This window comes from Scyliorhinus torazame, chromosome 6, assembly GCF_047496885.1.
Source record: "Scyliorhinus torazame isolate Kashiwa2021f chromosome 6, sScyTor2.1, whole genome shotgun sequence".
NCBI lineage: Eukaryota > Metazoa > Chordata > Chondrichthyes > Carcharhiniformes > Scyliorhinidae > Scyliorhinus > Scyliorhinus torazame.
The window spans coordinates 218,871,905-218,894,619 of NC_092712.1; the positions used below are offsets into that span (position 1 = coordinate 218,871,905).

At 46.8% G+C, this 22,715-nt stretch overlaps 1 protein-coding gene across 7 annotated transcripts in view; it reads left to right on the forward strand.

The window, feature by feature from the left end:
* skap2 (src kinase associated phosphoprotein 2) overlaps positions 1-22,715 on the forward strand; it is a 1,200,731-nt gene that overhangs the window by 866,666 nt on the left and 311,350 nt on the right. The gene's annotated exons all lie outside the window — the stretch shown is intronic.

Consider the following 22,715-nt stretch of genomic DNA (forward strand, 5'->3'; position numbering starts at 1 on the left):
CAGGATGTTGTCGCATCAGCTGAGGAAACAAGGGGCGGCGAGAGAAATTGGGAAAGTAAAGGATACAGGGGGGAAGGTGGTTGTGGACCCAGAGGGGATGAACCATTGGTTTCGTGAACTTTATAGCCAACTTTATAAATCGGAACCCCCAGCCGGGGAGGAAGGTATGAAGCAATTCTTGGGGGGGCGGGGGGGGAGAGCTGGAGTTCCCGAGGGTAGACGAGGAGTTGGTGGAAGGCTTGGGAGGCCCAATCGGGCTTGGGGAAGTGATAGACGGACTGGGGCGATGCAATCGGGTAAGGCTCCGGGACCTGACGGATACCCGGTGGAATTTTACAAAACGTTTTCTGGGTTACTGGGGCCGCTCTTGGTAAAGGAGTTCAAGGAGCTGGGAGTGCTCCCCCCAATGTTATCACAGGCATCGGTTTCCCTTATTTTGAAGTGGGATAAGGATCCAGAGAGCTGTGGATCGTATAGCCCGATCTCTCTTTTGAATGAAGATGCCAAGTTGCTGGCAAAGATCGTGGCCACACATATAGAGGACTGTGTCCCGGAAGTAATAGGGGAGAACCAGACAGGATTTGTGAAGGGACGGCACTTGGTGTCCAACATTCGACGGCTTCTAAATGTTATAATGATGCCAGCGAGGGGTGCACGGTTGAGGTGGTAGTAGCCATGGATGCAGAAAAGGCATTTGACTGGGTGGAGTGGAAGTACTTGTGGGATATCTTAGGAAGGTTTGGGTTCGGGCAGGGGCCGGTTGCTATATCAGGCACCGGTGGCGAATGGAAGGACCAACTGGATCTGGTCAGAATACTTTAATTTGTGTAGGGGGACAAGACAGGGGTGTCCGCTCTCCCCACTACTGTTTGCCCTGGCCATAGAGCCCTTGGCAATGGCCGTTAGGTCATCAATTGTTTGGCGGGGGATAGTGACTGCAGGGGGTGGGTGGGTGGGGGGGAGTGGAACATAGGGTCTCGCTCTACGCAGATGATTTGCTCCTGTACATAACAGACCCACTGAGGGGAGATGGCTGGAATTATGGAGATACTGGAAGAATTTGGTTGGTTCTCAGGCTACAAGTTAAATATGAGTGAGAGCAAGGTGTTCGCGATCCTGGCATGGTGGCAGAAGAGGAGACTGAGTGAGTTACCATTCAAAGTGGTGGGTCGGAGTTTTAGGTACCTGGGGATTCAGGTGGCTAGGGACTGGGGTTAGCTCCATAAGTTAAATCTGGGCAGGGCGGTCGAGCATATGAAAAGAGACTACCACAGGTGCGACATGGTCCCCTCTCATTGGCGAGGGGGTGCAGACTGTGAAGATGACAGTCCTCCCGAGGTTGCTGTTCGTTTTTCAATGTCTTCCAATTTTTATCCCTAAGGCTTTTTTCAAGAAGATGAACGCGGCGATCACGGGTTTTGTATGGGCTGGTAAGACCCCGAGGGTGAAGAAGGTACCTTTGGAACGGGGGCGCGGGGCTTAGCCCTTCCAAATGTTATGAACTATTACTGGGCGGCCAACATATCGATGGTTAGGAAGTGGGTAGTGGGGCAGGGATTGGTGTGGGAGCGTGTAGAGGCGGCATCGTGTAAGGGTACGAGTTTGGAGGCTTTGCTAACGGCGCCCCTGCCGTTCTCGCCAGCTCGGTACTCCACAAGCCCAGTGGTAGTGCAGCCCTGAGGGTGTGGGGACAATGGAGACAGCACATGAGATTGGAGGGGCGTCAGTGTGATAATCACCGGTTTGTTCGGTACCTACAGGAATGGGACTTTCCTTGCCTCCCCCTGAGGGGACTACAAGATCAGGTAATGTCTAAAACGGGGGTTAGGGAGGGAAGGGGTCCCAATCGGGAGGTAAAGAGGAAGTGGGAGGAAGAGTTGGGTGGGGTGCTGGAAGTCAGACTATGGGAAAAGACCTTGAAGAGAGTCAATTCATCCTCGACGGGTGCCAGGCTTAACCTGATCCAGTTCAAGGTGGTTCATAGGACCCACATGAGGTAGCCCGGATGAGTAGGTTTTTTGAGAAAGTGGAAGACAGGTGCAGACGCTGTGGGGGAAGCCCGGCGAATCATGTGCATATGTTCTGGGTGTGTCCGATGTTGAGGGGATTTTGGCAGGGATTTGTGGACATCATGTCAGAGGTCCTAGAAGAGAGGGTGACTCCGAGTCCAGAATGGCAATATTTTGTGTATTGGAAGATCCGGGGGCCCAGGACAGGGAGGGAGGCCGATGTTCTGGCCTTCTCCTCCCTGGTGGTCCGGAGACGGATTTTGCTGGGATGGAGGGACTCTGAACCTCCAAGGTCAGGAATGTAGGTTAGCGACATAGCAGGGTTTCTAAGGCTGGAAAAGATTAAGTTCGCCTTGAGAGGTTCAACTCAGGGGTTTGCGTGGAGGTGGCAGCAGTTCATCAACTTCTTTGAGGAAAACTGACCGCCAGCAGAAAGCGGGGGGGGAGCAGAAAATGGGAGGCATGGCAGTGTAAAATAAGGACAGGGAATCTAATATACGGGTAGTTAGGAGCTAGGGCGGGAGGATAGTTGGGTATGTTATTGTAATGTGGGTTGCGTGCGTCAGGCCGCTCGGTTGTTTAGAATGTTAATTTGTTACATTTGTTAAACCATGAAAATGACAAATGCTTCAATAAAATATTTTCTAAAAAATCATAATGCTGCCAACTGAGCCATGGCTGGCGCACTTGCAATACATGTAAAGTGCTTAGCTGACCCTGACTGACTAGTTGTGTGCATAATATCCATAATGTGGATTGCTTCAAACTTCTTTACCCTTTCATCTGTGGGTTCTTTATCTTGCATGTCACTTGCATTTATACTTCATATAAGCATAATTCGAACTCTAGCCATGGGGTGATCTTGAAAACTTATAATTCATATTGTTGCATTTAAACACATTTAGTAGCTCATGAAGTAAGTACTTGTAAGTTCCAGTTAAAATATTTAGTCCTCTCTATTTAGCTTGTAATCAAAGTTTTGTGTGAAAATATTGAACAATATTGGCTGGGATGAAATGAAGGCTATATATTTTGGTTATTAACAAATTGCATCTTGCATCTTTATTTTAACACTTTTCAATAAATACTTCCACTGCAAGAATAAATTCAACTATAATTCATTATTTCGGGTGGCATGTGGCGCAGTGGATAGCACTGGGACTGCGGCGCTGAGGACCCGGGTTCGAATCCCGGCCCTGGGTCACTGACCGTGTCGAGCTTGCACATTCTCCCCATGTCTGCGTGGGTTTCACCCCCACAACCCAAAGATGTGCAGGTTAGGTGGATTGGCCACGCTAAATTGCCCCTTAATTGGAGAAAAAATAAATAATTGGGTACTCTAAATTTATATTTAAAAAAACTATAATTCATTATTTATATATAACCAAAATGCTTTTATGATTATTTGCATAGAATTTATACATCAAATCCAAACTGGCCAGTTAAAATTTGGTCTAGTCAGCTTTCAATTAAGTGTTCAGTTTTCTATATTTTCCTAATTCTGTTTTATGAAGTAATATTATTGTGACACTTTTAGTACAGGAATTTACATTCCGAGAGTTCACAAATTTAAACAAGAAGGGCAATGTGTTCTGTACTGAGTTTCCATACTATTTAGTTATGATCCACAAAACTTTGTATTTCGCTCATTTTTCTAAGAGTTGTGTTCAAACAATAAATGTCCTAGCATTATGAGCTGAGCAGTTATTTGTTCATGTAATAGTTTCATTTGCAGTCGGTTATAAATAGTGATTTATGGTACAGCACAAAACTTCATCCTGTCAAATCTGTTTAGATTTTATCTCTTCTATTTAACAGATCAATACTAAACCACTAAAGGTATTTTTAATCTTAGGTTGTCAAATATGCATTACAAATATGCTTGATGGTATATAAAATGAAAGAAGATTAATGATTTTTCATTGTTCTTTTGATTATATACAATATGTCACATAATATTTCAAATATTTTCCACATATTAATAATGCAGTAACGAAAAAGATGGTGCCAGTATTTTTTAAGTGAAGAAAACCAAAATGGATCTGCTGCACTCAGCTCATAGAAGCAACAGGTTAATGACAAGTAGACGTTGAGCTAAATGTATTCGTGTTGGTATGATATATTTAAATTCTTCATATGTTTTAAATAAAATTGCATGCAATGTAATCCTTAAATCATGGGCATGTGAGAACACCCAAGAGGTGGCCTGAGGAATCCGAGAACATTACGGATTAGGAGCCTTAGGATAACTGAAGTTGGTACTAGAGGTTGAGCACAAAGCAGACTAAGAATTTGGACCAGAGGTTTGTGGCTGTGACATGGTCTCTTGAGGAAGAATGGGAGCATTGAGGAAGGAGCAAAAAGTCTGAATACTGAGGAGATAAAAGACTGGAATAAGTGAGAAAGAGTGATTATCTAAGTGTTAACAAAAATCCAGGATATATTACTGAATGTGTTGGCCACAGGTAGGTGCTGTTTCGAACACTACTTCTGGGACAGAAGGAGCAAGGGTAAGCCCGGCCCTTGAAGCAAGCATGCTGCTATGATTTAACAAACTCCCTGCAAATCAATAACTCCATACTAAGCCCTGACTTTTCCCTTCCTCCTTCCACCATGCTCCAAGCCGTTGTACCACCAAGCCCCCCCCCACCATCACTGCAGTACTCCCGGCATTGCCCACCATGCCCCGATCATTTGCCCACTGCTGTGCGGATTTTGGATTTTCCCCATAAATCATTATGTTACTCAAAAGGAAAATAGTTGACATTTTTAGATTACAAGTGTTTTCATATTTTATTTCTGGTTCATTGTAACACTGGTAAGTGTAGTGTAAACAATCTTGTGAAGCAAAAACTTCAAGTCTAACCCATTTTCCCCAAAAATCATTTATTGGTAATAACATTTTGTGAACACTGAGTTATTTGGGCACCTAAAAAATTGATGTTTCCTTTGAATTACAATAGCTACATACAGATTATATCCTTGTTCCCTTCCTGTAAGCAAAAATTGTGATTTTAGTGTAGGCTATAAAAATGGCTTGTATATTGAACATTTCTTCCTGTATTAATGTGGTAAAATAAATATTTTGGAAAAACCCATTGTTTTCTAAACATGGATGGGTGGTCAGCTATATCCTGTACACTGATAACTTGTTTCCTGAATATGAATCCAACACAGCTCAAAATAAACAGTAGGATGAGGTGATGTTTCGCAGTGGGAGGTTAACAGCAAGAGGTCAAAAAGTGAAGATCTAATACAGTTTCCTGTGGCAGTACAAAGCTTACTTGAGACCTGATTAGCCCTGTATTGAGAATTCAGAATTTTGTTTGCAGCTATCTATTTTTTACATCTTACCATTAAAGCAACATGCAATTCACATAATTAAACCATTAGACGATTGCTGTGTGATGTTGAGTGGTCTTCAAGGTGCAGAATGTCTTTATTAGACAATGAAGTTTAATTGGAGTAAAGCACACTCTACTTTGTCAAAACTAATTTCAGAACAGGGTTCTACTAAAGAAAAATACTATTGCATTAGTCCAAAGAACAAAGGAAAATACAGCACAGGAACAGGCCCTTCGGCCCTGCTGCCTGTCTAACCTAAAAACTTCTACACTTCCGCGGTCCATATCCCTCTATTCCTTACCTATTCATGTATTTGTCAAGACGCCCCTTAAACGTCACTATCGTACCTGCTTCCACCACCTCCTCCAGCAGTGTGTTCCAGGCACCCACTACCCTCTATATAAAGAAATCTCCCTCGCACATCTCCTCTAAACTTTGTCTCTCGCACCGTAAACTTATGTCCCCTAGTAATTGACTCTTCCACCCTGGGAAAAAGCTTCTGACTATCCACTCTGTCCATGCCCCTCATAATTTTGTAGACTTTTATCAGGTCGCCCCTCAACCTCCGTCATTCCAGTGAGAACAAACCAAGTTTATCCAACCTCCCCTCATAGTTAATGCCCTCCATACCAGGCAACATCCTGGTAAACCTCTCCTGTATCCTCTCCAAAGTCTCCACATCCTTCTGGTAGTGTGGCAACCAGAATTGAACACTATATTCCAAGTGTAGCCTAACTAAGATTCTATACAGCTGCAGCATGACTTGTCAATTTTTATACTCAATGCCCCAGCCAATAAAGGCGAGCATGCCGGATGCTTTCTTGACTACCTTCTCCACTTGCGTTGCCACTTTCAGTGACTTGTGTACCTGTGCACCCACTTCCCTCTACCTGTCAAAACCCTTAATGGTTCTGCCATCTACTGTATATTTCCCACCTGTAGTAGACCTTCCAAAATGCATTACCTCACACATTTGTCCTGATTAAACTCCATCTGCCATCTCTCCACCCAAGTCCCCAACGATCTATATTCTGCTGTATCCTCTGACGATCCTCATCGCTATCCGCAATTCCACCAACTTTTGTGTCATCTGCAAACTTAGTAATCAGACCAGTTACGTTTTCCTCAAAATCATTTATATATACTACAAACAGTAAAGGTCCCAGAACTGATTCCTGTGGAACACCACTAGTCACAGCCCTCCAGTCAGAAAAGAGCCAGTTCTGTATCCATCTTGCCAGCTCACCTCTGATCCCTTGTGACTTCACCTCTGTACCAATCTACCATGAGGGACATAGAACAGTACAGCACTGTACAGGCCCTTCGGCCCATGATGTTGTGCCGACCATTTATCCTAATCTAAGGTCAAACTAACTTACACCCCTTCAGTTTACTGCTGTCCATGTGGCTCTCCAAGAGTCGCTTAAATGTCCCGAATGACTCAGACTCCACCACCTCTGCTGGCAGTGCATTCCATGCACCCACCACTTTCTGTGTAAAGATCTTGTCAAAGGACTTACCGAAGACTATGGAGACAACATTCACTGCCCTACCTTCATCAATCATCTTTGTCACTTCCTCAAAAAACTCGATCAAATTAGTGAGACACGACCTCCCCTTCACAGAACCTTGCTGCCTATCGCTAATATGTCCACTTGCTTCCAAATGGGAGTAAATCCTGTCTCGAAGAATCCTCTCTAGTTATTTCCCTACCATTGACGGAAAGCTCACTGGCCTGTAATTTCTTGGATTATCCTTGCTAACCTTCGTAATCAAAGATAGTTATTCTCTAGTTATCCCTTGCCTCCCCCCATATTCTGGGGTAGGTCCCATCAGGCCCTGCGGACTTATCTACCTTAATGTTTTTCAAGACGCCCAACGCCACTTGCGTTTTGATCCCAATGTCACCCATGACCCAGACTATCTACACACCCTTCGCCAGACTCATCATCCACTAAGTCCTTCTCTTTGGTGAATACTGATGCAAAGTACTCATTCAGTACCTCACTCATTTCCTCTGGTTCCACTCATAGATTACCTCCCATGTCCTTGAGTGGGCCATCCCTTTCCCTGGCTACCCTCTTGCTCTTTGAATACGTGTAAAAAAACTGTGGGATTTTCCTTAATCCTGTTTACCAATGACTTTTCATGACCGCTTTTATCCCTCTTGACTACTTGCTTAAGTCCCTTCCTACTTTTCCTCATATTCCTCACAGACTTCGTCTGTTCTCAGCCTACTAGCAATTACAAATGCTTCCTTTTTCTTTTGGACTAGGCTCACATTACCCCTTGTTATCCAAGGTTCCCGAAACTTGCCATACTTGCCCTTCTTCCTCACAGGAATATGCTGGTCTGGGTTCCTATCAACTGACATTTGAAACATCCGCCCCCAATCTAGGATCTTCAATTCCTGCCGAATATTGTTATAACTAGCCTCCCCCCCCCCCCCCCCCCCCCCCCCTCCCAATTTAGCACCTTTACCTGAGGACTGCTCATATCTTTATCCAACAGTACCTTAAACGTTACTGAATTATGGTCATTGTTCCCAATATGCTCCCCTACTGAAACTTCGATCACCTGGCCGGGCTCATTCCTCAATACCAGATCCAGTACTTCCCTAGTTGCACTATCTACATATTGTTTCAAGAAGTCCTCCTGGATGCTCCTTACAAACTCTGCCTCATCCAAGCCCCGAGCACTAAGTGAATCCCAGTTAATATAGGGGAAGTTGAAATCACCCACCACTACAAACCTCGCAGCCAGGATATTTATGCCCTTCCAGTTTTGATGCAACCCGCCCATCTTGCCCAGGTCCCAGAAGAGATCCATGCAGCATTTGGACCCAGGCTTCTAACTTTGTTATAATTATTGTTGTATAATAGATTTCCTGACTAAATTTCAGTTAAATTTGGAGAAGTGGATTTGCTTCAGTTATTCTCCAATTACCACAGGTGCAACAAGCTCTGCCAGGTGGTCATGTAATTAATACAAAGCTTCAGTTTTGTAAAATCAGTGTTATACTACATTTTTCAACTTTGATACGGGATTGGGAAATTGTCAATGTGACACGCTTATTTAGAAAGAAAGGAAGACAAAAACAGGAAACTATTGCCAACGAGCTTAACATCTGTCATAGGGAAACTGAGTCCATTATAAAGAATGTAATAACAGGATACTTGGAAATGCATAATATAATCAGGCAGTATCAGTATGGGTTCATGAAGGGGAAATCATGCCTGACCAATTTATTAGAATTCTTTGAGGTGGTGACGGGCAGGATAGATGAAGCAGAACCAGTAGATGTAATATACTTGGATTCCTGAAAAACATTTGCTAAGGTACCCCACAAAAGGCTACTTATATAGAAGATTGGCTAACTAATAGAAGACAAGAGTTGGGAAAAGGGGGGCATTTTCAGGACGGCAATTGTAATGTTCTCTGTATGAAATGAAATGAAATGAAAATCGCTTATTGTCACAAGTAGGCTTCAAATGAAGTTACTGTGAAAAGCCCCTAGTCACCACATTCCGGCGCCTGTTCGGGGAGGCTGTTACGGGAATTGAACCGTGCTGCTGGCCTGCCTTGGTCTGCTTTCAAAGCCAGATATTTAGCCCTGTGCTAAATAGCCCCTGCATGGATGGCGAGGTCTTTGTAGTTGAAGTGATCAGAGAACATACGGCTTTGTAAATGAACAAAGTTGTTCATTAATTAACTAAAACACTGAAGGGTTTCTATGATGTAAGATTACAGTTGTAAATTATGGCTAAAGACAAAACTGTGGTTAACTTTTATTAATAACTGTTGACTCAGGAGCTGCTCGATATGCGACTATACTTGTTGTCCAGGTTCCTTGTCTGTGTGCTGTCCAGGAGATTACATCCTATCTCCATGCGGCCTGTCTTCCAGTGACCTACTCCTGTCACCACGCCACCTGTGGTCTGATGCTAGAATCTCAACTATGCATACGGCACCTATCTTTACTTACAGTTCGGTACAGGGCAGCATGGTAGCATAGTGGTTAGCACAATTGCTTCACAGCACCAGGGTCCCAGGTTCGATTCCCGGCTTGGGTCACTGTCTGTGCGGAGTCTACACGTTCTCCCCATGTATGCGTGGGTTTCCTCCGGGTACTCTGGTTTCCTCCCACAGTCCAAAGATGTGCAGGTTAGGTGGATTGGCCATGCTAAATTGCCCCTAGTGTCCAAAATTGCCCTTCGTGTTGGGTCGGGTTACTGGGTTATGGGATAGGGTGGAGGTGTGGGCTTGGGTAGGGTGCTCTTTCCAAGAGCTGGTGCAGACTCGATGGGCCGAATAGCAGCCTCCTGCACTGTAAATTCTATGATTCTATAGTTATTAACTTATCCACAAATGATATTCTACATATCATTACAGCAACCTGTAACTAATGGAGTGCCACAGGGATCAGTCCTGGGGCCACAATTGTTTACAATATGCATTAATGACTTGGATGAGGGAAGTGAATGTACTATTGCCCAGTTTGCGGATGACACAAAGGTAGGTGGGAAGGCAGGTGATGAGGGTGACATAAAGGGCCTACTGAGGGATATAGACGGGTTAAGTGAATGGGCAAAAAACCAGGCAGATGGAATATAATGTTGGAAAATGTGAATTTATGCACTTTGATAGGAAGAATAAGGAGCTGAATGATATTTAAATGGAGAAAGACTGCAGAAAGGTGCAACCCGGAGAGATTTGGGGGTTAAGACCATAAGACATAGGACCGGAATTAGGCCGTTTGGTCCATTGAGTTTGCTCCGGTGTTCAATCATAGCTGATATGTTTCCATTGCTGCCTCACGGCGCCGAGGTCCCAGGTTCGCTCCGGCTCAGCGTCACTGTCCATGTGGAGTTTGCACATTCTCCCCGTGTTTGCGTGGGTTTCACCCCCACAACCCAAAGATGTGCAGGGAAGGTGGATTGGCCTCACTAAAATTTGCCCCTTAATTGAAAAAAAAAATGAAATGGATACTCTAAATTTTAAAAAAAATAGCTGATATGTTTCCCATCCCCATTCTCCTGCCTTTTCCCCATAACCCCTGGTCCCCTTATTAATCAAGAACCTATCTATTTCTGTCTTAAAGACACTCAGTGATTTGGCCTCCACAGCCTCCTTCAGCAAAGAATCCCACAGATGCATCACCCTCTGGCTGAAGTACCATGCATAAATCACAAAATGCTAACATTCAAGTTCTGCAGGGAAAGCAAATGGAATGTTGGCCTTTATTTCAAATGGAATGGAGTATAAAAATAAGGAAGTCTTGCTAAAACTGTACAAGCATTGGTTAGACCACACCTGGAATGCTGTGAAAAGTGTTGATCCCCTTATCTGAGGAAAAATATATTGGCATTGGAGGCAGTCCAGAGAAGGTTCACTCAGTTGATCCCAAGTATGGAGGGATCTTCTTATGAGGAGAGGTTGAGTAGATTGAGCCTGTACTCATTGGAGTTTAGAAGAACGAGAGCCAACCTTATTGAGACATACAGGATTCTCAGCGGGCTTTGACAGGGTAGATGCTGAGAGGTTGTTTCACTTTCTGGGGAGAGTCGAGAACCAGAGGGCATAATCGCCCATTTCAGGCAGATTTAAAAATGTTTTTAAACATAAGTAACCTTTTATCATGAACAGTAATTATAATTAGATAGGCAAAAAATACAACTGGCTCTCTCCTATATGATTCCCAACACCCCGCCTCCCCTTGTTGCTCGTTTTAGCCTTAGTTTACTTTATTCTTATTCTGTCACCTTTGCTCATGTGTCGCCAGGTATCTTTCTGATACCGCCACGTGGTTCAAGTCCAAGTAATGATTAATAATGCAACACATCGCTTAGTAAGAGTTAAATCAATGCTCATTTATTATATACAGCAATTAATACTCATACAATAATCCTACGTCTAGACTACTACCTACCACTAAAGGCCAATACTTAACTTTGGAAATGGCCCACCAGGTCAGGGAAACGAATGATCTTTCGAATTGGTTCTGAGCCTGCGGGATTCAAAGGCTGGTACCAGTCGATAGTCAGGAGCGCCTATCTGGTAGCGATCGCTGGAGTAACACTTACGGTTTTCTTTGTCGAAGGGTCTCGAAGGTTGCGAGCAGGAGAAGAAGGGTCGAGTTGAACTTGGCCCCTATTCTTATAGTCCCCAGGGGCTTCCCGACTCTCGGGGCGGACCTCGTACCTGGTTCCAAGTGATTGGACTTGGTCCCAATCACTTGGTTCGATATGCTCCAATAATGGGGCGATTCCTTGATCGGGGGTGGTTGTTTACCTTTCTTTGTGTTAGCCCCTGCTGGCGCCGAAAGGTCTGGGTCGGCTTTCAATTGCTAATTTGTAGCAATTGTTCCTGGGGATGGCTGATTACTATGCAGATGGCTGGGTTGTTGTGATGTTGATGGCTGCAGGTATCGGTCTGGACTGACTTCCCCAGAGGCGAATACACTGTTTTACCTGCAGCTGTCCGTTTGAGTCCTGTTGGCTGATTTTTCCCATCAGCCTCTTCCGTTCGCCATTTTAGATCGGGGTTTGACCATTCTAATCGGGAATCAGCCATGTTAGGTGGCTACACCCCTTCTAACTCTTTCCCCCCCCCCTCCCCCAACCCCCCACTCTCTACATGCGCAAACACAGACAAACGACACAGAGGGAAAACGTTGTTGAGAAGTAAAGTAAATATAACAAAAGGATAAAGGATCGTTGGATCAGATGGGTGCATTCCAGTTAGTTTCTTTCTCAAAGTTAGGCCTTCAGTTGGGAACTTTCTTTTCCTTCAGTTTGTAATGATCTTCACTGCAGCCTCACAGAGACAGCAGGCAACCTGCAGCAGAGAGAGGGAGAAACACAGCTCCTCTTTCTCCGAGGGTTCAAAGGTTTCTAGCAAGGTTGTCTACCTTTTCTGTCGATTCAGGATCATTTCAAGTTTACAGCAAAGATGTGCCAGGCACTGACTGGTTTTAGAACAATAAAGCAGTTCTTTCAGCGAGAGAGAGAGAGAACGGGTTTCTTTTCCTTCCAATGTCAAATCGGTTCTGCTCATCTTTCCCAGAAATCATCATGCAGGAGCCAAGCGCTGATGCTGTCAGGCAGAACACTGTCCCTGGCCAACCCAAAGGTTGCCAGTTCGCCAATCGAGCAGACTTTCTCCAAAACAGATCCCAAGATTCATTTGGCGTTGACAAGTCTGTTTCTCCTCTCCCAAAATACAAAACCTAGGAATACACTGTCCTGGCAAGCACTCTTCTGCTTAAAGGCACATTCTGATTATGGGTCCACAAACCAAAAATAATAAAAGAAATGGGAACAAAAGAAATGAACAGGAAGGGCTCTTAGTTATAATGGGGGGACTTTAATTACTCAAATGTAGACTGGGACGGTGTTAGTGTAAAAGGTAGAGAGGGGCAAAAGTTCCTACATTGTGCTCAGGAAAGCTTTCTATAGTGGGGAATGTCCAGTCCACCAAGAAAGGTTGCAATTTTGACCTGGTTCTTGGAAATGAGGGGTGGAATTCTCTCTCTCCCCCCCCCCCCCCCCCCCCCCCCCCTCCACGCTGGGTGGGAGAATCGCCGGGGCGCCGCGGCGTGTCCCGCCACACCGCCCCGACACCCACACGCTGTTTGCAAAAGATGAGCGACGATTCTCCGGCCCGGATGGGCCGAGCGGCTGCCCCAACATGACAGATTCCCGCCGGCGCCAGCCACACCTGGTTGCTGCTGGCGGGAACTGCGCGGGAATGCTGGGGGGACAGGCCTGTTGGGGGGTGGGAGGGGGGTTCCTGCACCGGGGGGCGCTCCAATGGGGTCTGGCCTGCGATCGGTGCCCACCGCTCGACGGGCCGGCCTCTCTAAAGAGGACCTCCTTTCCTCCGCCGCCCCGCAAGATCCATCCGCCATCTTCTTGCGTCATTTACACGGCGCCGCGGCCCAGTGCGTGTAAATTACGCGACGCCGCTCCTAGCCCCCCGGGGCGGGAGAATAGGGGGCTGGGAGCGGGCTCCGCGTCGGGAGTGAAACACTCCGGTTTTCATTCCGGTGTCCGCACTTAGACTCCCGTTGGGAGAATCGCGCCCAGGGTGGGCCAATATGAGGTGAGATCAAGTGTCATAGAATCATAGAATTTACAGTGCAGAAGGAGGCCATTTGGCCCATCAAGTCTGCGGCTCTTGGAAAGAGCACCCTACTTAAGCCCAACTGCCACCCTATCCCTGTAACCCAGTAACCCCAGCTCACCTTTTGTGGACACGAAGGGCAATTTAGCATGGCCAATCCACCTATCGGAGCACCCGGGAGAAACCCACGCAGACAAGGGGGCAACGTGCAGACTCCGCACAGACAGTGACCCAAACCGGGAATCGAACCTGGGACCCTGGAGTTGTGAAGCAACTGTGCTACCGTGTCAGTGGAGGAATATTTAGGAGACAGTGATCATTATATTGTAAGGTTTAGGATGTTGATAGAAAGGGAAAAATAATTAACAGTGGGAGAGCCGACTTCAATGGGGCAAGAATGGAGCTGGACTGACATGAAAGGTTGGTGGTAAAAACTGTAGCTGAATAATGGGCTACATTCAAAATAGAAATGGTCTGGACACAGTCAAGGTATAAAAGGAAAAGGTAGGGTAAACAAATCCAGAGCTCCATGGATGAAAAAGGAGATGGAAATTAAAATAAGGAAGAAAAAATGTGCTTGTGACAGGTGGAAACTACAGTTGAGAACCAAGAGGAATACAGAAGGATCAGAGGGAGGTGAAAAAACATATTAGAGAAGCAAAGAAGGATTATGAGAAAAGACTGGCAGTCAACATAAAAGGGAACCCCAAAATCTTCCATCAGCATATAAATAGTAAATGGGGTTGTAAAAGGAGGAGCAGGGCAGTTAGGGACCTAAAAGGGAAATTACACATAGAGTCTGGGGACATGGCTGAGGTATTAAATGAATAATTTGCATCCAGATTTGCCAAGGAGGTAGATGTTACCCAAGCGATGGTGACAGATGAGGAAACTCTTCCTAGGAGGGAAAATTTATAAGGAGGACGTATTGAATAGACCATCAGTACTAAAAGTTGACAAGATGAGATGTATCTAAGGATATTGAAAGAAGTGAGAATGGGAATTGCAGGGGCACTGGCCATAATCTTCCAGTCTTCTCTAGACTTGCGGGAGGAGCCAGAGGACTGGAGAATTGCAAATGCTATGACCTTGTTCAAAACAATGGTTGTAATGACTGCCCCAGCAATTACAGGTCAGTCTGTTTAACATCAGTAGTGGACAAGCTTCCAGAGACAATTATTTGGGAAAGAATTAGTGGTCACATGGAAAAATGGGTTGATTAAAAAGAGCAGCATGAATTTTTAAAGGCGAAATCATGTTCAACTAACCTGCTGGAGCTTTTTGAGGACGTAACAAAGAGGGTTGATAAGGGCAACGCTGTTAATGTGGTATACATGGACATTCAAAAGACATTTGATACAGTGCCACACAAGATTTGTGAGAAAAATTATAGCTCATGGAATAAAAGGGACAGTAGCAACATGGATAGAAAATTGGTTGAATAATAGGAAGCAGAGAGTAATTGGTTTTGGGCTGGAGGAAGGTTCGTGGTGGTGTTCCCCAGTTGTCACTATTGGGATTGTTGCTTTTCCTGATGTATATTAAAGAGCTAGATCTGGGTCTACAGGGAACAATTTCAAAGTTTGCAAATGATACAAACTTGTAAGTATTGTAAACTGTGTAGAGGACAGTGTAGAATTCCAAAAGGACATAGACAAGGTGGCAGATGAAGTTCAATGTGGAGAAGTTTTGGAAAATGTCACATATCACGCTACTTTTTAAGAAGGGCGAAAGGGGAAACCAGGAGACTACAGACCGGTTAGCCTAACATCTGTGGTGGGGAAATTGCTGGAGTCTATAATCAGGGATGGAGTAACTGAACACCTCACAATGTTGGTCGATCAGGGAGAGCCAGCATGCATTTGTGACAGGAAGGTTTCTGTGGGTTGAGATTGAAATGCGAGGGAACCCCCTTGTTTCTGTTGGGTAATTAATTATGATAGTTAAGGACTGTTTTAAACCTCAATTTTGGATTTACCCACCAAAGGACCTGTTTCCTGATCTGTCAGCAACTTGCCAGTGTCATTGAGGCCAATGTTGGTTTCTCCATAGATGTCAATGTGGAAAGCCGTGTGGGCTGCAATGTGAGCGGCCTTTATGACTGTGTGCCCCAGGAGAATTGGTGCACTCTGCCTAATGCCATATATTAACAAATGTTTTCCCCTCTGTCATTGTTACTTTCCTTCCAATATCACCACTACTCCCCTGCCCCCCTCAAAAAAATGCAACTCCTGCTGGTTGCTTTAACGCCGATGTAAAACGCAACTTTGGCCACCACGCGATATTTTCTGCTCCTGTAACTGAACCTGCTTGCTGCTAACGGGAGCTGAAAATCCTGACCCATTAGGTTTCATCTTTGGTGGCCTAGTTCTACTATTTTCATCTTCTTTGGAAAGAAAGACTGGAAAAAAAAGTGCCTAGTGTTTCACCTGACTTGACATTCTGAATTTGCTTAATGACCTGATGAAGTTTGAGGTAATGCCAGGACCTATGTAGGACAGCTTCAAAGTACATTGGGATGCAATGACATGAAATAGTTTATTGTGCTGTGCGATCACTGGCTGTTATACTGAAGAAAAAGTGACATTTGTCTGACTCGCAATGGTGGTACGAAAATCCTTGGTGCTGGTTGAGCAACCAAATAGTTGTGTGTTTTGGGTTGGAGTTTTGCTTTATTTGTGCTGTTTGCTTTTATCAGATACATTTTGTTTGGAAGTAGTACCTGATGTATAGATGAAATGTTAAATTGATTGTCAGTAATTTCCAAGCACAAGATCAGCTGACAATTGTCTTGCTGACTTTGTTTTTGGCTTGCCCATCCTGTTTTATGCAAGTCTGCTTAAAAGTTTAAACTTGATGTTTCTTTGTTTAGCCTCTAATCCCAAGAATTCGTACTATATTGAAAACGGAGCAGAGAGCAAGCGATGACTTACCACATTTCAGTATCTAACTTAGAAATGCCGAGAAGATATGGTGGCAATCATTGTTTGGTAAAATGACCATTGAGGATCTTATCCTGAACTATATACAAATATATACCTCTCCAAAATTTAACACGGGATTCCATCTGTGATAATAAAAGCCGAATTGCTGAATGAACAATTTATATTGATAATTGTGAAAATATTTGACTCCCAATTAGAATAAAGGTAAAAGCTATCTAATTGTAGCTATTAATGTGTGTAATTTATTTTCCTGAGTGAGGAGGGATTTATAATTTAAAATTAAGCCATTATTTACAGTTATGCACCAATGGAACAAATAAAACTAATAGTTGTTGCAATCAACTTTATAACATTGTAATGTCTGAGACCGCATGCTTCAATTTCCAGATTGTGTGGTGCTGATTCACAAAGAGCAGACTGATGTTGGGGAAGGATCCCCTGACAATTATGTGGTGCTTAAATTGTCAAAGCATGTTTAGCATGCACAGATGAACTAATCTGCTCCAGCAAGGTTTGCAAGAGGTTTGAATAAATGGAGAGCTCAGTTAGATGAAGAGGGATTAACTGTGCAGATTGAGCAAACACTTCTCTCATTGAACAAGTGGTTTTATTGAGGATTTAGAAACTCTTGAAAATATTGATTACTTATCTGCTGCTTAAAACAAAAATGACAGAACATGTGCTAATGTTTGTGTAACCTGTATGCTGGGCCATGAACCATACTGTCTAAAGTGTTCAGTATTCATTTTAGTGCTTTGTTATAGACGTTTTAAGACCTGACTTTAAATGCAAAACAAAGTGCCCATTCATTTGGAATAGATGTCACCTTGCTGTGTGGACTTTAAGATATCTTTATTGAATTTGGTAATCTTATTTAGAGAAGAGTGTTTTCATACTTTTGGTGAAGTTTTGTTTATAATGTTAATGATAATGTTAATCTGATATTAGATTGCTGGTTATTAAAGTGTTAAATTAGAAAAATGGTTTGTACTCTGTTAATATTAGCTGGTTAGCAAGAGGAGCTGGAACTGGCCTCGGTGTCCTTGGGCTAGCTCTGAGACCTTCGCCCAAGTCACAATTCTGCAAGTATGGGTGGAGGTGGTGTTGGCAGACAATACACATGCACGCAAACACACACATGCAGGTTAGATCAGGCTCCGAAGAATGTCCTTCATGATAGAATAGACTCAATGTGACTTGCAGATGAAACAATGGCAACTGGGCAAGATATGATGCATTAGGGGCAGCACGGTAGCACAGTGGTTAGCACAGTTGTTTCACAGCTCCAGGTTCTAGGTTTGATTCCCGGCTTGGGTCACTGTCTGTGCGGAGTCTGCACGTTCTCCCTGTGTCTGTGTGGGTTTCCTCCGGGTGCTCCGGTTTCCTCCCATAGTCCAAAGATGTGCAGGTTAGGTGGATTAGCCATGCTAAATTGCCCTTCGTATTCAAAACTGTTAGGTGGGGTTACTGGGATACGGTGCAGGCGTGGGCTTGGGTGCTCTTTCCAAGAGCTGGTGCAGACTCGATGGGCCGAATGACCTCCTTCTGCACTGTAAATTCTATGATTAGATTTTCATTCATGTGTAATTAATGGCCAGAAAGTAGGACCCCATGTAAGACTATCGTGCATTAACATCCAAGAGACCAGTGAAGACATTTCTTCTTTTGGGGGGGAAGAGGGAGTTGGGGGCAGGGCTAAACATTTGAGAATATTGGACAGAACATGATTTTGACTGCCAAAAATATTGGCTTCTGTGAATTTTTTTTGGGATTATTTGATGACTAATACAATTATAATGTATTATGCTCCCTAAATTCATGGGGCTGGATTCTTCGCAGCCCGACGCCGTAATCGCGGCCAGCGCCGGGGCAGAGAATCCAGTTTGACGCCGTAATTGGGCCCGAAACTCAGCGTCACCGTGGAGAATGCCGTGCCGCCGGGGGCCCATTGCCAGAGGCCCGCTCGGCAAACCTCCGCTCCCGACCATCCGAGTTCCCGACAGCGTGGAACTAACCACCTGTTGCCGGTCGGGATGTTCGCGTGGCGGTTGCTGACTCAGTTTGCGGCCGACCTTGTTGGGGGTGGGCGCATTGGAGACCAGGGGGAGCCTTGTAGGCAGCCGGGGATTAAATGTGCGGGGGTTGAGGCTCGGGCGCGGCCGATCGGAGGGGTCTGTTTATTTGGTATGGCTCCGCGGTCCGAGTCCACCATGGAGCACGGCGCGGCCGCTGGAGATCGCCACCGTGCGCAGGAGCTGCCTCCGACCCGGAAGTGCAGGGCCCCGTATCTGCAGCAAAATCTGCGAGATTCACTCCGGGTCGCTGCTAGCACCCTGCAGGGTTATGAATTTGTTCAACATTTTTCAAGGAATTTCGGATTTAAAACTCCACCGTTTTTACGCCGGCGTGGGGACATAGTCTAATTTTAGGATGGAATTTTATAATTCCAATTAACACAATTCAGGCTGATTGATTTCGACATTTTGTAGTCCGTCTCAGTGCTCATTTTCACTATTAGCTGCTGTAAACTCTGTAAACTTTTAAAAATTTCTAGTCATTCCTATTACATTTCCAGAGCATAATGTTTCTCAAGATATTTTATTGTAGAAATGTTGGGCGCGATTCTCCGAGCCCTGCGCCGGGCCGGAGAATCGCTGCAACCGCGCCACGCTGCCCCGACGCCGGCACGCGATTCTCCGAGGTGCGGAGAATCGGCGCCATTTGCGCTGGCGCGTCGCGGGCCGCTGTCCGCGGCCGGGCCGCCGATTCTCCAGCCCGGATGGGCCGAGCGGCCGTGTGGAAACGGCAGATTCCGCCAGCGCCATTCACCCCTGATCGCTGCCAGCGGGAACTCTGCGCGAAGGGTTGGGGGGGTGGCCTGTTTTGGGGGGGGGGGGTTGGTGGGGAGAGAGGGGGGGGGGGTTGGTGGGGAGAGAGGGGGGCTCTGTCCCCGGCGGGGGCCTTCCGATGGGGTCTGGCCCGCGATCGGGGCCCACCGATCGGCGGGCCGGCCTCTTCCCCCCCACCCCACCCCCGGGCCTATTTTGTTGCGCGGCCGGCCCCTGAACCCTCACGCCATGTTGCGTAGGGGCCGGCACGCTGAAGAAGTCCCCCGTACATCCTTGGGTTGGCGCGGCCCAGCTGCGCATGCGTGGCGCCCATTTGCCGCCGGGAAGGGAGGCTGGAGCGGTGTGAACCGGGCCAAAATCGGTTGTCCCCGTGCCCATTTCGCGCCGTTGTGAAACGCGACGGCGCATTTTCCGGACACAGTGGAATCCTCTCTCGTGGTTTCCCTGCCTTCCTTCCGCCCCCCCCCCCCCCTCCTCCCGCCCCGCACCCCCGGGTTGCACAGTCTTTTGGTAACTCCTCTATCTTGGTGGTTTTAAAAATAAAAATAAATTCTTGTTAGGTTACTCCTCATTGTTGGCCTCGAACAGGTTTTGGAACAGACCGACGGACTGCCCCCAAGTATCCAGGAAACCTTCCTCTGACCCTCGGATGGCGTACTTAATCTTCTCCAGGTAGAGAAATTCCGAGAGGTCAGTGAGCCAGTCTGTAGCTGTGGGTGGTGATGTCGATCGCCAGCTGAGCAGGATTCTCCGGCGTGCGATTAGGGCAGCGAAAGCAAGGGCGTTGGCCCCCTTCCCCATGTGTAACTCTGGCTGCTCCGAGACCCCGAAGATTGCCACTATTGGGCATGGCTTCACCCTCACCCCCAAAACCTTGGACATTGCCTCGGAGAAGGCCGTCCAGAACCCAGCAAGCTTGGGGCAAGCCCAAAACATGTGGGTGTGGTTGGCCAGGCCCCTCCTGCACCGCTCACATTTGTCCTCCACCTCCAGGAAGAACCTGCTCATTCGGATTCTGGCCAGGTGCGCTCTGTGCACCACTTTGAGCTGCATTAGGCTCAGCCTTGCACAGGAGGAGGTGGAGTTCACCCTGCTCAGTGCTTCGCTCCAGAGTCCCCATCCTACCTCTGTCCCCAGTTCGTCCTCCCATTTTTGTCTGATCTCGTCCAGTGGAGTCCGGTCTCTGTCCAGTAGCTGTCCGTATATTTTCCCACATAGCCCCCCCTTCTCGTTGCTCTAGTAGTGTGCTTTCTGGGGCCCCAGGGTACCCCACTGTCTCTTTGCGGAGGATGTGTTTTATTTGGAGGTGTCTCATTTCCTGTCCTTTTGCTAGCCTCCACTTCCTTGTGAGTTCGTCTAATGTCGCCAGTCTGTGCCCTACGTAGAAGTCCCCGACCATCAATGTGCCCCCGTCCCGCCTCCATCTTTTGAAGGTTGTATCTAGCATGGCTGGGGGGAATCTGTGATTGCCGCAGATGGGGGCCATGGGGGACATTTTAGTTATCCCGAAGTGTTGCCTGAGCTGGGTCCATGTTCTCAGCGTGGCCGCTACCACTGGGCTTGTGTATCTTGTTGAGGGGGATGGGAGTGCTGCTGTAGCCAGGGCCCGGAGGGTCGTTCCTTTACAGGATGCCTCCTCCATTTGTACACCATCTGTGTCAGGTTCTTGTACCCATCCCCTCACTCTTTCTGCCGTTGCTGCCTCGTGGTAGTATTGTAGGTTTGGTAAGGCCAAGCCCTCTTTGATTTTCCTTCTTTGCAGTGTCTGTTTTGGGATTCTCGGGTTCTTATCCCCCCCCCCAACACACACACAAACGGCATGATTAGACTGTCTACGTTTGGAAAAAGGCCTTGGGGATGAAGATCGGAATGGATCTAAACAGGAAGAGGAACCTTGGCAGTACGTTCATCTTGATCGTCTACTCCCCCCGCCAGGGAGAGTGGGGGTGAGCCCCACCTTTGAAGGTCTCTTCTTACTTCCTCCACCGAGCTGGTCAGGTTCCACTTGTGGATCTGTGTCCAGTCTCTGGCTATCTGGATCTCCAGATAGCGGAATCTGTTCTGGGCTGTTTTGAAGGGGAGCCCCTCCAGCTCTCTCCCTCCCCCGTTTGGGTTCACTAGGAATGCCTCGCTTTTGCCCAGGTTAAGTTTGTAGCCCGAGAAGGTTCCAAACTCTTTCAGCATTTGCAGTATTGCCTTCAGTCCCTCCTGTGGCTTCGAGACATAGAGGAGCAGGTCATCTGCATAGAGTGAGACTCTGTCTCCTCTCCGGATTCCCTTCCAGCTTTTCGCGTCCCGCAGGGCTATCGCCAGGGGTTCGATGGCTAGCGCGAACAAGAGTGGGGACAGGGGCAGCCCCGTCTTGTTCCTCTCTGCAGCTGAAAGTATCTAGAGCTGGTGGTGTTAGTTTGGACGCTCGCTTTGGGAGCATTGTACAGGAGCCTCACCCAGGCGGTGAAGCCCGCTCCTAGCCCAAACCGTTCAGGTACCTTGAGGAGGTATTTCCATTTGATTCTGTTGAAGGCCTTTTCTGCGTCCAGGGAGACGATCACCTCTGGTGTTCTCTCCCAGGGACGGGTGGGTCATTATTACGTTCAGCAGCCGCCTGATGTTCGCTGTGAGCTGCCTACTCTTGACAAAGCCGGTTTTGTCCTCTGCGACCACCTCTGGTACACAGCCCTCCAGCTTTTTGGCCAGTACCTTTGCGAGTATTTTCGCATCCACGTTCAACAGTGAAATGGGTCTGTATGATCCGCATTCCGACAGGTCTTTATCTTTTTGGGGTATCAGTGAAATTGTGGCCTGCGCTAGTGTTGGTGGCAGGGTGCCCCTTGCCAGTGAGTCTGCGAACATGTCCCTTAGGTGTGGGGCCAGGACTGGTGCAAATTCTTTGTAGAAGTCCGCCGGGAACCCATTGGGTCCCGGTGCCTTCCCCGCCTGCATGGAGCTGATGCTCTCCATGATTTCTCCCAGGTCTATTGGTGCTTCCAGCTCCGCCCGTCTGTCTTCCCCCACAACTGGTAGTTCCAGTCCGTCTCGGAACAGTTTCATCCCCGCGTCCCCGTTGGGGGGCTCAGAGGTGTACAGTCTCCGGTAGAAGGTCTCACCTCTTTTGGTTCTGTTACCAGTCTGCATCTGCTATCCTTTACCTGCGCTATTTCCCTTGTGGCTGCCTGCTTTCTCAGCTGGCCAGCCTTGTCTCCGTGTTCGTATAAGGTCCCCTGTGTCTGACGGAGTTGGTACACTGCTTTCCTAGTGGATAGCAGGTTAAAGTCCATTTGCAGCTTTTTCCCCTCCGCCAGCAGCCCTACGGTCGGGGCCTCGGAGTATTTTCTGTCGATTTCCAGGATGGAGTCCACCAGTTGTTGCCTGGCCACCCTCTCTTCCCTATCTCTGCTTGCCTTGTGGGCTATGATCTCTCCTCTAGTCACGGCCTTCAGTGC